Genomic DNA, 9957 nt, shown 5'->3' with positions numbered 1-9957 from the left:
AATCTGCAGATAAGTTTTCCTCTTTCCGCAGATCTCAGCACCCCTTCCTCTCCAGTCTAGGCACCTTCCTTCTTCTCTTATTCCCCACTTCCCCTCTTCATCATGGGTTTGCCTAGGCTCTTGGATTTGTCTCTAGCTGCAGGAAGAAGGAGACCTGCCCATTGCAGTGGCTGCCCCCAGCTGACTCACGAATAGGGGAATCCCCAGGGATTTTTGAGAGTGGCAGCATGGGATACTTGGCTTGGTTGAGGGCAGCAGCAGCAAGTGGGTTACCAGTATTCCTGTTCCCTGCCCAGTACTTCTGCATGTGCTGCCTCTGGCAGGGAGCAGGTGCTGAAAAGGGGAACCACCCACCACTGTCCCTGGCTGCAGGTTTTGCTCACTCTGCACCATGGGCAACTGGTGCCATCTGAGTCAGGGGGGACACTTGCCCCCCCACCAGCCAATCAGTGACCAGAGGGGGGATCACCCCTATGGCCAATTGCACTGACTGGGGGGGGTGCCAGGGTTGCACCCAGAAGTGCCAGGGGAGCTTCTCCTGGTGCCCCCACTCCCTGGCCAGTGCTCTCAGCAGGGGGCATGGGGCTGTGCTGCTCCTGCAGTGGCAAAGGCTCTTGCAGGGAAGGGCCATATTAGCATCCCCTCTAAGTCAGTGCCCAAGGCAGGTCCCCTGTTCAGTCCCTGCCCCCTGGATTGTATGACCAGAAATGTAAAACCAGCAAAAATGTTAAGCACCAAATTCAGTTTTTCAGTGTGGAGAAACATATATAAGCTTTCAGAAGTCAAAGCATAATCACAAGCAAAATAAAAGAAAATCATGATACAAGGAACAGTAGGACATAAGGGTTTTCATGGGCACATAGTTATCCCATGTAGCAAGGCAATACAGACATTGGATCTGGCAAGGCAATACAAAGAGATCTTCAATGAATGTGATGAAAGAATATGTGGTCACTCACCATAGCTATAGAATATGATAGATTCACACGGGAAGGCATGAGAAAGTACGTTAACCTTGGAATTGGATCCCTACATGTGTCCTGGGTATTACCAAGCATACAGTAAGATTTCCAAGGATAGAGGAGGCTGTTAAACAAAAAAGCTGGAAGGCTTGCAGGGAAATGTGATCATCTAATTAGTTGAAACTAGCACAGAGTAGATCAATAGAACAGAATTATGAGGAAATTACCAGGTCATCTGAGGAGCTGCATTGGCCCCAGAACACTTGTTAATCTGTTGGGCTTAGATCCTATTTCCCCTTCACATGCCTAAGTGGTGTTTATATAGCCACATAACTACAGTTTCTGACACATATGCACAGTTTGGATTTCAGCACAGCAACACCTATCTGACATTTCTTTACTGACCAAGGAGCTGTGTGGGCAGAGCAGAATCACTCAGGCACATGCGTAACACCATGCAGAAACTTAATTGCACCTGGTTACATGGACAAAATCTTAGTCACAGAAGAGCCATAAGTAACAGGTTGGAGGGAAGGGAGGGCTCTCCCACTTTTAGCCCAAGAGTCTAGTTGGACATATACTCAGTGAATACAGATCTGCGTTCTAAGTCCCACTCCCTTAGAGGGTGCTAGCTTTCCAGCAAGTGCTCTAGCCACAAAGCCACGGGCCAAACATTGCCCAGAGTGTGCTGCACCTCTTTCCTTGAAGCTCATCTGCTGCATCTTGTTTTTATTATTCATTTTATAAAAAGCAGGGGACAAGCCTGGAACAAGGGGCTGCTTTGCTTCTGAGGCAGCATCCATTTCATTGACCCAGTCTCTTTCTGCTCTGCTCTTGTCCTTGCCTCACATATCTTCCTTTCTTGGCTGCCCAATAGACCAGCTTCAGTAGGAGGTGTGGAGGGTGTTTAGGTGGTTACATCACTTTTCTGGGAAGTAGGAGATATAGGCTGAAATGCTCCTGGGTGAGGAGGGATCCAGAACCTGTGTTACCTGATCCTGAATGACTAGACTTTTGGGCTAGCAGATGGGAAGTAATCTCCTCCAGCAACTGTGCTGTCAGGATGATCATATTTCATCACAGGGCATGAGCGCCAAAAACTGCAGTTACTTAGACTCATGGGGGGTGTCCAGACGTGCGTGGACATTTGGTTCTCTGGGGACAAGTAGCAGTGGTGCAAGTTGTTCCAGGGGAAGTAGGGGAGGCTGGGGCCAGCACAGTGCTGGCCCCATCAGCCTTAACGGGTCCTGGGGGCCTCCTGGAGCTGCAGCCATGGTCTTCCTGCTGGATGGAGTCAGGCCAGCAGCTGCAGCACAATTCTGAGTGGCTCAGCTCTGCTTCTTAGCAGTGCATACTGCCTGAGTGTGCACCGCTTTGGAGTTTTTTCTGCAGTTTTGTTCTCCGTTTATTTTGTACACCTGGATATCACTGGACTGTGAGGTATGTGGTGCTGCAAGTGTGTTTGCAGAGCCACATATATTGCATGACCATGCTTGTTTAGCTTGTGCCAGCCCTAGTTTTCCCTGGGAAATGCCTGTGCCATGCACCCTCTGGTGCATAGCAGATTATCCTGTGTGGGGTAGGGGAGGCTGGGGCCAATGCTGTGCTGGCCACAGCAGCCTTACTTGAGGCCCTGTGGGCCTCCTGGGGCTGCAGCAGTGGTGATCATGCTGCTCAGGTGGCCAGGCTCTGGTTTTGAGTGGTGAGCACTGCCCCTGCGCACACTAATCTGCTTTCTTTTTGCATGTTTTTTTTTAAACCCCTGGATATCCAGGGGTCAACTCTCCCCCCACTCTGCACTACTCTCTTGCAGCCTGGAGAACTGATGAATGTGCAGTATGTGGCACTGCAAACATGTCAGTGGCACCACATACCACATGCCCGTGCTTGTCTGGATGCAGCCATTGGGAGCAAATCTGCTCCCAACAGGGAACATGTGTAGATGTGCTTCCAGGTAGGCTTACTGCACAGTATTTTTACTGTGCAGTGAGCCTACTTCAAATTAATAGCACATGTAGGTGCATCCACCGAGTGTTTAAAACTGTGTCACCTGCTTCCCAGCAGAGGACTGTAACCACCCAAACAGAGGCTAGTCCTGTGAGTGATGAATGCTCTTTGTCCTGAACTCCCACATTCTCAAAAATCTTCAGTGTTTAAGACATATTTCAGGAAGTAAAAAAAAAAAAAAATCTAAGAACAGATTGTGATGAGAGAAATAGAAAAAGACAGTTCAATTTATGGAGCATTGCTTTATCATTATATTGAAAAGAGCAGTTTAATGTTTAATCAACTTTAAGGCCTTTCTCTATTGTGACCCACCACAAGTTACATGAAACAAATACTGTATTACAAAGTGACCCTTTCTTGAAATGACAATTGTATCTATAAATCCTTAAGTACATGTCATGCATACCAACCTAGTTTCTGAATAGATTTAGTGTTTTTCTATAGTTACTTTAGGTAATATATTCTTTATCAACTTTGCCACAGTATTCAGGAGAGACAGTTTCTTGTAAAGTGGTTAATAGAGATGATAACCTGGGGCTTAACAAACATTCATTAGTACAGGGATTTACGATACCATTTTGTAATCCCTGTAGGATCTTCTACCTACTGCTGTACTTCATTTTAGAACAGTGGTCACCAACTGGTCAATCCTGATCAACCGGTCAATTGGGGAACCCCTGACAGTCAATCTCAACTGTCAGAGATTGACTGTGAGAGACTTTGTGATTGGGAGTAGACGGGACACAGTCCAGGAGTGGTGGGATGTAGAAGCTGCAGGATGCATGACACTGGGCTGAGCCATGCCCCCTGCTGCTAGGTGAGTGGAACCCTGGTTAGGCCAGGCTGGCGGAGGGTGAGAACCTGTGTGACTTGTCCAGGCATGCAGTGGGGCTTCCGCCACTGCACACACCTTGGCAGAGCCTCGGGGGTCATGTGCCCCCTTGATCTGTGCATGGGGCAAGCCAGCTGCTGCTGTGTACTGGCCCTTGCATGCCTAGCCTTGCTGCATCTCAGGGCTTGGGGCTCAAAGCCTGGGATGCAAAGCTCAGAGTGCAGTGCTAGCCACCTCACCCCACACATAGATGGGGGGCACATGCCCCCAGGCCTCTGCTGGGGTGCGTGCAGTGGCAGGAGCCCCACTGTTCACCTGGATGAGCTGCCTCGGCTCTGACCCTCCCCTGGCCTAACCTTGGCTTCATTCTCCCCTGCCCCTACCCAACTCCCTCCCTCATCGTGGGGGCCTCAATCTGCCCCCCGACTGATCAGCTGTGGGTGGGGGTGCGCATGGTAGATTGCCCTTTTTTTCTAAAAGTGATCTTCACCTTAAAAAGGTTGGAGACCACTGTTTTAGAATCCTTCTTTGGCAACTCCTTGCAGTCAAGGATGATTGTCTTCCATAATTGTCTTATTGGTGGGTCTGAAGATGGCTGATGAGGCTGATCTGGGATTGACAAATTCTGCTGCTATTTCAAAATCCAGAGGTATAATAAAAACAAATATGTTTGCTTTAGTCTGTACTCTAGTTTTCACAAAAATATTATTACATTTCCATATATGGGAAATGAGAGTAATCATGACAGCCATATATTATTCTTATATAATAAAGGGCTTAGTCTGTCTGTAATGTTGTTGGAGCACTCTGATTGGTAAGTGAAGCAACCAGTCAGAGTGAGGAGCTCCGCCATGATTGCAGGGACAGAGGGGATGGAGTAGGCTCTGTCCCTGCCATAATGGTGGTGCTCTGCTGCCTCCAAGGAGCAGGGCTGGGGGGCAAGGCCAGTGATGCTGGAGGTGGTGGCGGTGCAGGGTGCTGGCAGAGGGGATGGAGGGGGGGTGGTAGGGCAAGCTGCCCCCACCCCTTGCTCCTGAGAGGTGGTGGCAGAACAGGGTAGTGGGTGGTGACACTTCCCCCTCCTCCCTTCCCCTCATCATTCTTGATGGGCAATTCACTAGTAAAATTATATTAGGGATATTTCATATTATATATGATGTAAAGTATATTAATTGTATATGATACTATACAACATAATATAGTTATTGGTGTTGCAGAGCTCCTTAGAATGTCTAACTGCAGTATGATTTTAAATCTTTGTGAATCTACTCTCTCTTGCTCTCTCCCTCTGGCTTTCTCCCTCTGGCTTTGAATGAGCTGCCCTGAATAAGGAATTACTTTATAAAATGTAACTTTTTTAGTTTCTGGATTCTGTCTCATCTGAGTGTAGGGCATGGGAATTTCTTTGCAATGGTGTTCCTGTGGGATCAGTCTTGGGATCTGTCCTGTATACTATACATCAGTGACCATAGTGTAAGAACCAGATGTACACATACGACATTTGCAAGTGACACAAAGTGGTGATGCTCCTCCTAGGATTATCTGAGCATATTTTCATCCAACAATTTCCCCGCCACTGCAGTATGAAGGCAGTGGGGGGCATCCTGTTTCATCAACTGTGGCAAGTGTATGTTTTTTTTTAAATAGACATCTTATGCTTTGCAGCTCTGTAGTATAAAAGGGACCAAGGTAGATGTTGTTGTGGACCTAAATGTTTTTCTGGGAATGAAGTGGATTGGATTTGACACCGGGAGGCCCCTTCTACCATTATATACCTGTGTTCCATTAAAGTCATAATGCCAATATTTTCATTTTTAACATAGTTTCTTTGTCATTTTGTGAAGCCTGATTCCCTCAGCCTGATCAGGCCTTGACCATGCATGTTTGTTTGGTTTTTTTGTGGGGGATACAGGGGAGAGGGAGAAACAGAATGTCATCTCTATTGAAGAGGCTTTTTCAGAATTTTGAACCAAGTTAAGAGTCTTGGTACCAATTTACCTTTCCAATGGAAATCATGCATCAGTTATGAAGAAAGTGTTCTTAGCACAGAACAACTCTGCCTTTTTTGTACTTTGCTTAAATTCACAGCAGTACTATGCATTCTCCTAATGATAAGATGAATTGATTCTAATCCTTAAATATAATATGCAGGTTGTTTTGGTTCCTGCAACTCTTTGGATACAGCAGTATGTTTATTTACTTGTTTGAGCAAGTGTGATCATACTCCCTTCTCCCTTTACATTGGCTGCCCAAAATGGCAGAATGATTGTAAAGTGTCTTTGTCAGTTTTTAAAGACCTAAAAATGATGGCTCTGTTTGAGATTCTTTCTTGATGGTTAAGTAGGTTTGCCCCTTTTAGGGATCCCACTGTTGAGTTAGCAGATCAAGTCATAAACGTGGCATGTGAAAATTACCCACTTTTAACATTTTTGTCCCTCCACTTTTAAAATACATGCAAAAGTTTCCATCTGAAAATTGTTTTCCCCATGTTGCCCCCATGTTTAACTAGCTCTGAATTTTTTTAAAAGTCTTTTTTTCCCCGTGTAGGTTGCCTTAATGAGAATTGAGTGGTCCTATGGTACAACAGAATATACCCAAAAAAATTTAAATAACATGATTCTACAGTTAAGTAATAGCAGAGGGAGAGAGGGAGGAAATGATGAAGAGAAAAATACGCTTTCAGATAAGATTCACAGAGCTAGAGTGTTCTGAGTCCTAGTGTGTCAACATTGCAGCTGGAGTTGTGATTGAAACATGGGTCTAATTTAGCTAGTGCAGATACTGATAACTGTGAAGTCACAGGATTATGGGCTTTGATGTGGGTTGGACAAGCCTACCTGAGACTCTGGGCGTATACTCAGAGATTGAAAACTGAACCATTGCAACGTCACTGGTGTCAGTACCTGAGCTACCTTAGATGATAGATTTCTATTCTTTTATAGGACAGAAAAGGAGACAGCACTGATAGAAGAATGATTCTCTCCTGAGGTGAACATATAGAGGAGGAGTACAGAAGTGTAGGAGCAGAGAAAATGAAAAATGAATCAGGAGGAAACAGTAAGTGAAATTCAGGCCCCACTGAAGTCAATAGTAAAAGTCATGCTAACTTCACTAGTGGTAGGATTTTGCCTGGTATCCAAAAGGGAATCTGTGATAGATGTTAGCAGAAATATTATACAATCTGATCGCTCTAACACAGAACATATGGCAAGGAAAAATAGTATTGCATGAACACATTTTTACTTGACAGTATCTCTGCAGTCATAATCAATTCCATCTCAGCTGCTGCAGGACACATGCATTACTCTGAGCTTAGTCCCTGGCTGTATTTATCAGAGCTGATCATAACCACCAAAGGGAAGAAATATCCCTTTGTTAGAACATATTACTATATGTTTACACCATTATGATGACAGAAGGACAGTACCCCTTTGGATATAGATTTTATTATTAGATTTTTACCAAATGCTTAACTAAATGATTGATAATATTTTTGTATAATTTGAAATTACACTTAATAATATGGAAATAATTTATTAAATGCAAGAAAATATGTCTATAAATTACCTTATTAATATTTGTCAAGAAAGGGATGATATCTGTACAACAATTAATTGAAATTCATTTTAATGAATTATTAGCAACCACCTAGGCATGTCAGTATCTAATCCACAGACTTTTTAAATGACATGCTTCTGAAAGCTTGATGCATTCTTTATAGTAGTCTTATAAATGTCAGGTTCTGCAATTATTAATGTGTGGGACACCAGGCAATTTAATCCCCAGTTGAACTCAGGACTTGATTGAAAAAAAACCCAGTAATACCTGTTATACCATTTTGCATCAATTTTTAATGATCCATTTTACTAATTGAAAAGTGTATTTTTTTCGTTTACTTGTCCCCCATGGAAAATCGATCTACAGTTTATAAGGCTAAGACCTGAATCAAACCAGGAAGGGTAAAATAAACATAACAAGCTAAATATTCTCTTAAATTTTAGTCAGACTGTGAAGTCACTAAAGTTTCATTGGTGTTAAGTTAAGCAAAATTTAGCCACCTTTAGTTTGTACCATTTATTGTAACTGCCCATAGCCTTGAATTTAGTCAGTAAACTGCATTCAAGGTTAACCTGCCTAGAAAAAGAGAATGCTGAAACTCTTACAGTATATTATCAACCCCTGACACGGTTGCAAAATGACTGTGAAGAGTATGTAGACCTATGTGAGTAAGAAAAGGTGTAAGGTGTGAGGGAAGAAGAGCACAGAGTCAATTTTTTATACCTGTAGCATGGGAGGATTAAGCATAGAACATTTCTATCCTGTTTGTTACAATACATGGATGGAATGTGGTTGTGACCTAGTATATCTCTAAAGAGCTGATTCTTACTTACTAACAAACACTTCATTTTGCCAGTAAGTATCTTTTTAAGAAAAGCACAGCATATTTTAGAACAAACTTTCCCAAACTGTGGCTCACAGAGCCCTTCCCATTTGTCTACAGAGAAGGGGTAGCCATGAGACACTATTGGCTTTGCCTCTTAGTGAAACAGGTTGATTTTTTTTCCCAGATTTTGAAGTGGTGGTGACATTTCTAGTTTTAAAATTTCACATAAAAAATGTTGAGAAATAGCATGCGTCTCCCAGCTATGTTTGGGTTGTCTTTTGTGTTTCTCTGACCTGGAAGGCATGGGACTAGAGATGCACTTAGGAACAAGTACTCTGTGGGTGTGTCTACATGTTCATTAATGTGTTTTTCCTAATGCATGTTAAATTTTCTACCTCCAATGCGAGGTACTAAATGAATGCACATTAGTCTGCCCTAATGTGCAGTAGCGTAAACACATGGTTTTTAGGTGAGGCTTAATGTACAGTAGCCTATTTTACTGCACATTAGCATAATAGCACTTTTTTACATGCCACTTTAATGCACAGTAAAATAGACTACTGCGCATTAAAGTGCACATGTAGATGCATCCTGCAAGAGCTGCTTTCTCAAGTAGATCCAGGATTAGGAAGAAGCTGTCACCAGATGGCACTGCCAGGACATAGGAAAGATTCATTGTCAGAGGGAGCAACTGAAGGAAAATCCTTCCTGAGAGACAGCTATTGAGATAGAAGAAGGAACTATCATCCCTCAGGACAACACAAATTAGGATAAGCAGCTGTGGCAAGGAGCCAATGTTGATGTCAAAGAGGAGACTGTCACTGGTACCACTGACAAAAGCTAACAAAAAGCTCCCCCTGGAAGAAGCCACTAAAACTAGAATGCAAGGTGCTAGACCAGGATGAAGGAGCTATGCAGTAAGTGAGAGAAAGGGTGGAAAATGGAAGCAGTGTAAAGAGACTGAGGGCTGAGACTTTGAAATAGTAGGATGCAAGCAAAGCTTGCAGTAGCAACAGAAGAGGCATTAGAGCAGTGCAAATTATGCAACTGCATGAGACCCTGAGCTGACAGGGTTCCCACTGCATTACAATTTTGCATTTCAGATGTTACATGGGAATAGGTGCTTGAAACTGAACATTTAAATTGCTCCTGAAAAGGCAAATTCTATTGCAGAGCAGAGATTAATGGTACAGGTTTGCTTTCCTGGGAGGAGGGGCCATGTTCCAAATGAGTTCTTAGAACAGACATGGTAGAACACCTTTTATTGACAAGATCTTGTGCTCTGACAGTAAATTGGTCAGTGTCATAGGCTGTAGCATACAATGAGTTTGTCAGAAACCTTACTTTCTGCTGGGCAATCCAGCAAGGACATGCCAGCCATGTCTACTGAATTCAGACACCTCAACTTCACCCTTACACTGGCCCTGTTATATAACTGGAGGTGCACAGTCCCACTAGGGGTAACGCTTGTCTGGACCCCACTAGGGGTAACGCAACCTGGTCCTGGCCACTGGGGATGACCTGGTGAGGGGACTGCAGGTCCTTGACCACCTGGGCAATAGCGATCATCACCTGCTGGAATTCACTATCCAGCGTAGGGTGTCAAGGGCTTATAGCAAGACTAAAGCCCTTGACTTCAGAAGGGCCAAATTCAATGACCTTCAGAGATTAGTGGGGGAGGCACTGAGGGCCCAGAAGGTAGAGGAGATGGCAGTCCATGAGGGATGGTCATACCTTAAGGGGGTGATCCTCCAGGTCCAAAGGATAACAGT

The 9957-nt window shown here is 44.0% G+C and overlaps 1 long non-coding RNA gene across 1 annotated transcript; it reads left to right on the top strand.

The window, feature by feature from the left end:
* Nucleotides 1–531: 531 nt before the first annotated feature.
* On the top strand, nt 532–3666 carry LOC109291502. Its single transcript, XR_002095870.1, has 3 exons — nt 532–541; nt 2800–2802; nt 3595–3666. It is a non-coding gene; the product is annotated as an uncharacterized LOC109291502 (long non-coding RNA).
* The last annotated feature ends 6291 nt before the right edge of the window (nt 3667–9957 follow it).

Source organism: Gavialis gangeticus, unplaced genomic scaffold (genome assembly GCF_001723915.1).
Source record: "Gavialis gangeticus isolate Ggan-Ray unplaced genomic scaffold, GavGan_comp1, whole genome shotgun sequence".
Taxonomy (NCBI): domain Eukaryota; kingdom Metazoa; phylum Chordata; order Crocodylia; family Gavialidae; genus Gavialis; species Gavialis gangeticus.
Note: the sequence above shows the minus strand (reverse complement) of the source record. Positions and strands in the feature narration are given on the sequence as shown.